We start from the raw sequence: 8,268 nt of genomic DNA on the forward strand, positions 1-8,268 counted from the left end.
CCAGAGTCCTGACTGCTGCAAAAAAACAAGGATTGCAGAGCCCTGAAGAAATGGGCAAAGCCAACAGTGGCCCACTTTTGGTCCTGTGCAGTTGCCTGTAAAGGCGACCAAGAAAAAATGAACCGAAGGTGGGCTGGACTACTGTGGCATGTACAAGGCATCCATGAATGGACTGTTGGCAGATGCCACCACGCCCCTGATAAAGATGCCAGTCTGTCCTTACTCATAGAAGGCAGTCAGGATGGTGAAGCCTTTCGGTAAACTTAATTCACACGTACACAAGCATGCGTACATATGTGCATTCACACGCAAAAAAGTAAGAGAGGAAATGAAAATTACTCAAAATCAATCTAACTTTTATTACAGGGCATTACAGCAGCCCACACAAGAATCAGACATGGGATTCTTCCGTAAATTTACGGAATTCCGCAAAATTTTAGGCTCCAGGGATCATTCTTGAGATTCGTGCAAATCCGCTGAGAAAATGTTGGGGTATATGTAGGTATAGACCCAAGTTTTTCGGCCGGTCCGCTGATCGCGACGCTCCATTCCATACTATTCTTGAACGCTTGGTTCCTAAAACGGTCAGACTGTTGCTGGTCGATCCGTATGGGAACGCGCTCTTTGTCTCCTTCACCGTTTCAACGTAGCTATCGGGGATTAGTATAAGCATACCGTATGAGAATGATCCGGCGCCATTTTTACATCGCTTCGAGCCACCTGCCAAAATGATGAGGAAGCTAAAGCGAGACGAAACCGTTCTAGCCCGGGAAATTGACCAGCAGAAGTACAAACATGTATTTATATGTTTCTTCATACACAAACATAACTCACTTCCTGTCTTTCTACCTATCCAAAGCCCCCTCTCTCCCCTCCCTATGTACAGGAACAGGTACAAATACAATGTTTGTTTCATTGAACTGAAGTAGATGTCATTACATTTCATACAACTGAAACTATTTCCATACGTGAAAGTCAGTGTGAAATGTTTTTGGGGTGGCAGAAGATAAATGGACAACTCTAACACATTTCTATATTTGTGTCAACAGGAAGATCATGATCTCCAAACCTCCTGGCATCCTTGGAGTACTACAGCAGAGCCAGACACACCTCCTCAGTAGAGAACTTTTTCTCCCATACGCTACTGCACTACGCACCCAAAAGAATTCAGTTCTCCTATGATGGATACTGCATCAGGTATATACAATATTTTTGATTTGTTTCAAACCAAGCTGTCACCACCAAAGTTCAATGTAAACATGTGCAACTGATACCTTTGTATGTTACAAACACATTTATGAATGTGTTCATGTGTTTTCAAATTCCTATTTTTGTTTTTATTACTGACTAATCCTTTTTTCCAACTGAACAACTTTATGGCACAACATATTGACATGGTATTTATAAGCCCCTTCATTTTATGACTGGCAAAAACTTACTCTTCTTTCTCATTGTGGACATTGTCATTCCTGCCTACTTCCTTTGTTTGCAGGTTGATAAATGCTCTGACAATTGTTTCAGGAACATGATTGCGATCCTGGATCACAACCACAACCTGACACGTGCAGACCAACTGTCCTCAAATGGAAACCCATATATTAACTGCCAGCTGTCGCGACGAACCAAGGAATGGGTCGCATACAAGCGTATGGAGGCTAAGCCCTAAGGAATACTCCTACATTCCTGGTAATTATAATTATGTGTGCACATTGACACTGATATAAAAACACCGAGTTCTTATTTATATAGTTTTATAACGTTTCACAATCATCATTTTGTTTTCATTTTATTCCATACATACATATTTGTAAAAATGAAATATGTTAATTGTTATGAAAAAAAGTCAGCACATGTACTATTTACTTTTCGATGACAGAAAAGTCAGATAATTCATGGAAATGTCAGTCAAAAAATGGAATAGATCTTCTTTGACGTTACAGATCTTCTCTGCGTTTGCCTGGACGGGGTATATGGGGCAGGAATATACACAGCCAGGCTGACTGACACTGGACTCTACCTGCGCAACCTGGGAAAGGCCCAGAGAAACTTAGAAATCCTGGGGCATGGACTGTGTTCCAGCAACAGGAAAGCCGTGGGAAACACTACAGTAAGTTCATTTACCTTATTCGTACATTGACAGTACATGTATCATGTACTGTTTTGACTGTAAATATTACATAGTTCAGACAGGAACATTAGAGCATAAACAGAACAATGCAAATACATACTTATAAACTGTTAATGACACTGTCATAAAAAAAAATCCATAAGAATTGGTATGTGGTGTGCTTTTCTCGAGGAGTAAACATTTCATTTCCTAACATACAGTAGTTGGTTTTCTGAAATTCAGTAATATTGTAAAAAGAACGCTCGTATAGTGCCACCATCCTGTTTGGTTGCCTTCCTGAGCTTCCACAACACAATCTCTCTCGTTGTGACACTGCCATAAAACAAATATACTAAACTGCAGCGGTTGCCTAGAATATCATAAAGAAGAGGAATATTCTATCAAATACATAGTACATATGAAATGCACGACTGCAAATACACTTATCACCCGTTAGGAACATGTTCTAAGCTGGAAAAGAGTTTTTACATCAATCAACCACACTATTTTGGATGTACCTGTGATGTCTCTTGAATAATGGATCTCCCAAATCAAACAAAAAACAAGAGGCGAAGCCTTCAAGGCTCACGTAAGAAATAGACAAACAGTAACACAAACTCAATCACTCCGTCACACATACACACACACACACACACACACACACACACACACACACACACACACACACACAGTAAGCATAGGTGACACTGTGCAAGAAAGCGAGACACTAGATCTAGATCTGTCTGTCTGCATGTAGCCTACTTACAGGGACACGACTGCCAACTAGTCTCGGCCCGCTCAAAATAACAATGACCGAGACTTTCAGTAATTCCTTCGCGTGACGTCTAACCCTCTTACGCCATAATGTGACGTCTTCAAATGACGAAATGTTAAAGTTTCTACCACAGACATACACACGCACGCACACACACACACACACACACACACACACACACACACACACACACACACACACACACACACACACACACACACACACACACACACGCGCGCGCACAGACAGACAAAGTTACGATCGCATAGGCTACACTTACGTGAGCCAATAAGTATGTGTCATCAGTTTGGAATACATATTTGACATATTTGACTAAATGTCAGATAAAGCAATGTTCAGCAACTTATGCCAACAAGAGAGAAAAACAAGTCTGCCAAGAGATTAAAAAATCCATTTAACCATCTGTTGGTCTGAAACTAACAGATCAACACTAAAAAAAACAGCCTACATTGAGACTTGAAGTGCTAGTTTAAATCCAAAGATTGAGACAGGTCCAGCTCGTTTCAGTAAAGCATACTGCCTAATTGACCCATTTTCTTTAATTATCATTGTGACTACATTAGCAGAATAAACATGGCCCATCAATGTTATTGGATTCATGAAATGTTCAAGAATCAGATGAAATATTGATTACGTAACGTTTCTTTGTTATTAGAATTTAAAATGTTTTCATGACCTGTCTAAAAGTAGGTATAAGCAACTGTTTTTTCAAATTCTTCATGCATTGATTTTTTTTTAATCTGCACTCTAAAACAATCTTTTTTGAAGTTGACATTCATTCAAATAAAGAGGAATTAGAGCCGCAGTGTATTGTTTTCGATTTTTTTTTTAAAACAGAGGTAGTGCACCACGAAAACAGTGTTCGCTCAAAACAGGGGACACGCCTTTTTCTAGAAGAATACGTACACTTCATGAAAGAAAGTTGTAAAGACAGTTTCACACAATGATTCGTGATTAGGAAATCTGTTTAGTGCACCAAATTTCTTTTAATATGTCTATTTATCTCGATTAATAATCTTGAAAATTGCTGAAAGTCATTGAAACAGACTATAATTTAATTTTTTTGTTTGTTTAGTTGATGTTATGATAAAAATGTAAAATATGTTATTTTTGTAAGGAACGTAAATGAAGGCACCTCCGTTTGTAAGCCCTAATATCTCAGAAGAAAAGCTGATTCCAATTAAAAACAAGTCGCGTAAGGCGAAAATACAATATTTAGTCAAGTAGCTGTCGAACTCACTGAATGAAACTGAACGCAATGCCATTTTTCAGCAAGACCGTAACTATACTCGTAGCATCGTCAGTCCACCGCTCATGGCAAAGGCAGTGAAATTGACAAGAAGAGCGGGGTAGTAGTTGCGCTAAGAAGGATAGCACGCTTTTCTGTACCTCTCTTTGTTTTAACTTTCTGAGCGTGTTTTTAATCCAAACATATCATATCTATATGTTTTTGGAATCAGGAACCGACAAGGAATAAGATGAAAGTGTTTTTAAATTGATTTGGACAATTTAATTTTGATAATAATTTTTATATATTTAATTTTCAGAGCTTGTTTTTAATCCGAATATAACATATTTATATGTTTTTGGAATCAGCAAATGATGGAGAATAAGATAAACGTAAATTTGGATCGTTTTATAAATTTTTATTTTTTTTTACAATTTTCCGATTTTTAATGACCAAAGTCATTAATTAATTTTTAAGCCACCAAGCTGAAATGCAATACCGAACCCCGGGCTTCGTCGAAGATTACTTGACCAAAATTTCAACCAATTTAGTTGAAAAATGAGGGCGTGACAGTGCCGCCTCAACTTTCACGAAAAGCCGGATATGACGTCATCAAAGACATTTATCAAAAAAATGAAAAAAACGTTCGGGGATTTCATACCCAGGAACTCTCATGTCAAATTTCATAAAGATCGCTCCAGTAGTTTAGTCTGAATCGCTCTACACACACACACACACACACACACGCACACACGCACACACGCACACACGCACATACACCACGACCCTCGTTTCGATTCCCCCTCGATGTTAAAATATTTAGTCAAAACTTGACTAAATATAAAAAGAGAGAAAGAAAAATAGGAAAAAAACACAAAAACACACACACTCTGAAAATATCACACGCATAAATCAGGGATATCTTTTTTTTTTCGTCAATCGGTGTCGGATCTTTTTAAACTAGAAAGCAGTTGAGAAATCGTCAGACGAAACACTAGATAACGAGCCCGGTCTGTCCGGGTTTGTTGTCCGGAGTTGTCCTTCTCCGTGTTGGGTCGGTCCACGGCACCTTAGGATCTTCCAGCAAAGCTTGATTTAAATAAATCATGTTTATCCAACATACATCTGTTGTTCGTGTTTGGCATACGACACAAATCTTGCACTTATCATCGTTTGCATATTTGGTGCAACAACAAAACTGCGCTATGAATCTTCACATTAACTTCGGCTTTATCGTAGTCAGGAAGATTCTACTTGTTCTTCTTCTCTAAATGCATGATGGGTTGCGATAGTAACCATCCTGTATCCATTAGTTAGTACATCGATTACAATGCTAGTGCGGACTTGTGCACTTCCTAATTTGACAAGGACTCAAACAGAGAAACAAACAGAAGCTTTCAACTTACCTCAAGAAAGTAGATACCGTCTTTCTGTCGTCGTGGTGTGACTTCACAGCTTTTGAAGATCCCTTCCACGCACGCTTGCAGAAGAGGAGGGAGGGGAGGGTGGCTTTCCCCCATCCCCCGGTTGGGGGACGCACCTCTACGCCGTCCAACATCAGCGCGAGGTAACACCTAGACCCAGCCGCGAGCGTTGCTATTTGGCGAGGATTTGAATATTGTACCTGGCTCGGTCCACGTAAATTAATACTACTCCGCGCACGCGCAAATCAAATTATTTAAACCAGGATTTTTTTTCATGTCTAAACAAAGAAAGAGAGTGAGAGAGTGGGCGCGCGCGCGAAAGAGGGAGAGAGAGGGCGGGAGGGAGAGAGAGGAGAGAAAATAGGGGGTGGGGGAAGGGTGAGGGAAGAAAGGGGAACTAGCGGGCTCAGAAAGGATCTCTTGGTCCATTTTCATGGAGAGACAGACAGACAGACAGACAGACATATATATATATATATATATACATGTCTTAGAACACAAAAATCTATATTTGTTTATTTACTAATTTAGAAATTGTCACCACCAACAGATTTTGAAGGTGTGCCTCTAGTACGTTCCTGGCTCGGTCCACGTTAATTATTACTACTCCACGCACGCGCAAAATAGGTATTTGTTAACCAGGAAGTTTCTTTTCCGTGTAATCCACACACAAAAAGAGTGAGAAAGTGAGTGTGCATGAGAGAAAGAGAGAGAGAGAGGACAGAGAAGGATTTAAATAGTGTACCTGGCTCGGTCCACGTAAATTATTACTACACCGCGCATGCGCAAATTTATTTTTTTTAACCACGATTTAGTTCATATCTAATCAAAAAAAAGAGAGCGTGAGCGCGCGGGCGCGAAAGAGAAAGAGAGAGAGAGAGGATAGAATAGGAAAAAAGGGTAAATAGCGGCTCAGAGAGGAACTCTTGGTCCATTTTTTGGAGAGACAGAAAGACTAACGGACAGACAGACGGAGACAGACACAGTTCTTAATGCACGATGATCTATTTCTTCGTTAACTTACTAAGATATGCACGATGATCTATTTCTTCGTTAACTTACTAAGATAGTAACCGTCACGATAAAAAAAAAAGATTCCTACACTAAACAGTAAACATACATATACAAGGAAATTACGATGACATTTGAGACAGAATGCGAGAAAGAGAGAGGTAGACGCTAATAGAGAGAAAGAGAGAGAGATAAAGAGATAGAGAGTGAGAGACACTGAGAGAGAGACAGACAGAGAGAGAGAGAGAGAGAGAGAGAGAGAGAAAGAGAGACAGAGAGAGAGACAGAGAGAGACAGAGAGAGAGAGAGAGAAAGGGAGTAAACAGACAGCGAGACAAAGAATCAGAACGGCCCTAATCGAAGCAATTCGTAAAACTCCTCCTTGAACAGCGGGTCTTCGGCTCTACGCGCTGGTGGATACCGATACTGTATCCCTAAAACATTCCCTAATGCCTCACACTCACCTTCATCGAACGGAATTAACGTAATTCCTTTTCGCTTCAAGGATTTTAAGCCTTTCACGTTTTTTTCATGCGCTTCGTCAGGCGGCAAGTTGTGGCTACATTCTCTTGCGCACGACGGTCTGCGTATCTGATACAACGAGGCACAGACAAGTGTTAGACTTATCTGATACCCCGTTCTGTCCCGAAAACGGCCGACATGTTCTCGACTGCAGCGAGAACAAGATGACTGGTTGATCGATATTTTTACTTTTTCGCAAGACGAATTGCCTACCGTAGCAAGTAGTTTGTAAATCTGACGGAACAAGTCTTCCTCGGCATGATACATGCCGCTCATACTTTGGGCTATGAGAACATGTTTGGAATTGTCAATCAGTGTAACCACTGCTACTGCGATCACATCGAATACGGGTGTAAACGGAACAGTATGCAGTCCACTGTTCACAAAGTAGTCGAGAACATGACAGGCAAGACCCGGATCTGTTGTGTTCGGAGAGATGTTGCAATCTCTAATACTCAATCGGAGCACTCTCGCCAGTTCTTTCCACTCCGTGTCGCAAACGTGAAAAGTTTTAAGGATAACAGAATCTTTAAGCGGCGGCTTCAGAATATCAATGAAGTCGTTCTTTCTTTCCCTGTCGTGGAAAATTGTTGCATCATGCTTTATAAAGGTAATGACCAGCTTTTCACGAAGATGCACGTTGCGCTCACGCAATTTGTGACAGAAGCTGGAAATTATTCTCCACCCGGAGAAAACATAGACAAGATCTTGACGCTTATATCTACACGAGAAGCTTGGGGAAACTTACTTAAAACCTGGTGAAATCCATCTTCGAACGCGACGACGAAACGCTACCTTGCTGCTTCCCTACGAAAAATTCCGTCTGATTCGTTGTTCTGTTGTTAACCTCAATAACCACGTATTTAAAAATACGACTCGGATGTTTTGGTAACAGAAAACGTTGGTACAGTTCGCAAAAGGTAAGAAAAACTTGGTACAAATTAACACTGAACGTACCTCGAACAACATTATCCTCCTCCTCACCAGACTGAACGCAAGCGGCTAGGTCTAGGTGTGACGACATGGTGATCGAGATCGAGTCACGGTGTGCGTGGCCTTTTTATACCCGCACGATTGCCAGTACAGAGAGAGTATGGCTTGCCACTTGTGTCAAAACGCGTGGTTGTAACAACTGCGCCTTGACGAATGTGTGTCTGTGTGCGTGTTTCTAAGTGTGTGT

General features: G+C 40.6%; 1 protein-coding gene and 2 long non-coding RNA genes across 5 annotated transcripts in view; 1 reads left to right on the plus strand and 2 right to left on the minus strand.

The window, feature by feature from the left end:
• LOC138972706 (uncharacterized) overlaps positions 1 to 8,164 on the minus strand; it is an 80,419-nt gene extending 72,255 nt beyond the window's left edge. The window contains exons 1-2 of one of the 3 annotated variants that reach the window (XR_011457722.1): positions 8,046 to 8,164; positions 5,538 to 5,727 (exon numbers count right to left, since the gene is read on the minus strand). This is a non-coding gene — a long non-coding RNA (uncharacterized lncRNA). Of the gene's footprint in view, positions 1 to 5,537; positions 6,774 to 8,045 lie in introns of those variants that run through there. The other 2 variants (XR_011457720.1, XR_011457719.1) reach the window with 2 other exon arrangements.
• Positions 1 to 8,268, minus strand: part of LOC138972712 (uncharacterized) — a 320,338-nt gene that overhangs the window by 177,890 nt on the left and 134,180 nt on the right. The gene's annotated exons all lie outside the window — the stretch shown is intronic.
• LOC138972707 (uncharacterized) lies at positions 935 to 3,561 on the plus strand. The gene is made up of 3 exons (XR_011457723.1): positions 935 to 1,197; positions 1,522 to 1,686; positions 1,941 to 3,561. It is a non-coding gene; the product is annotated as an uncharacterized lncRNA (long non-coding RNA).

The sequence above is a fragment of the Littorina saxatilis genome, linkage group LG8 (genome assembly GCF_037325665.1).
Source record: "Littorina saxatilis isolate snail1 linkage group LG8, US_GU_Lsax_2.0, whole genome shotgun sequence".
NCBI lineage: Eukaryota > Metazoa > Mollusca > Gastropoda > Littorinimorpha > Littorinidae > Littorina > Littorina saxatilis.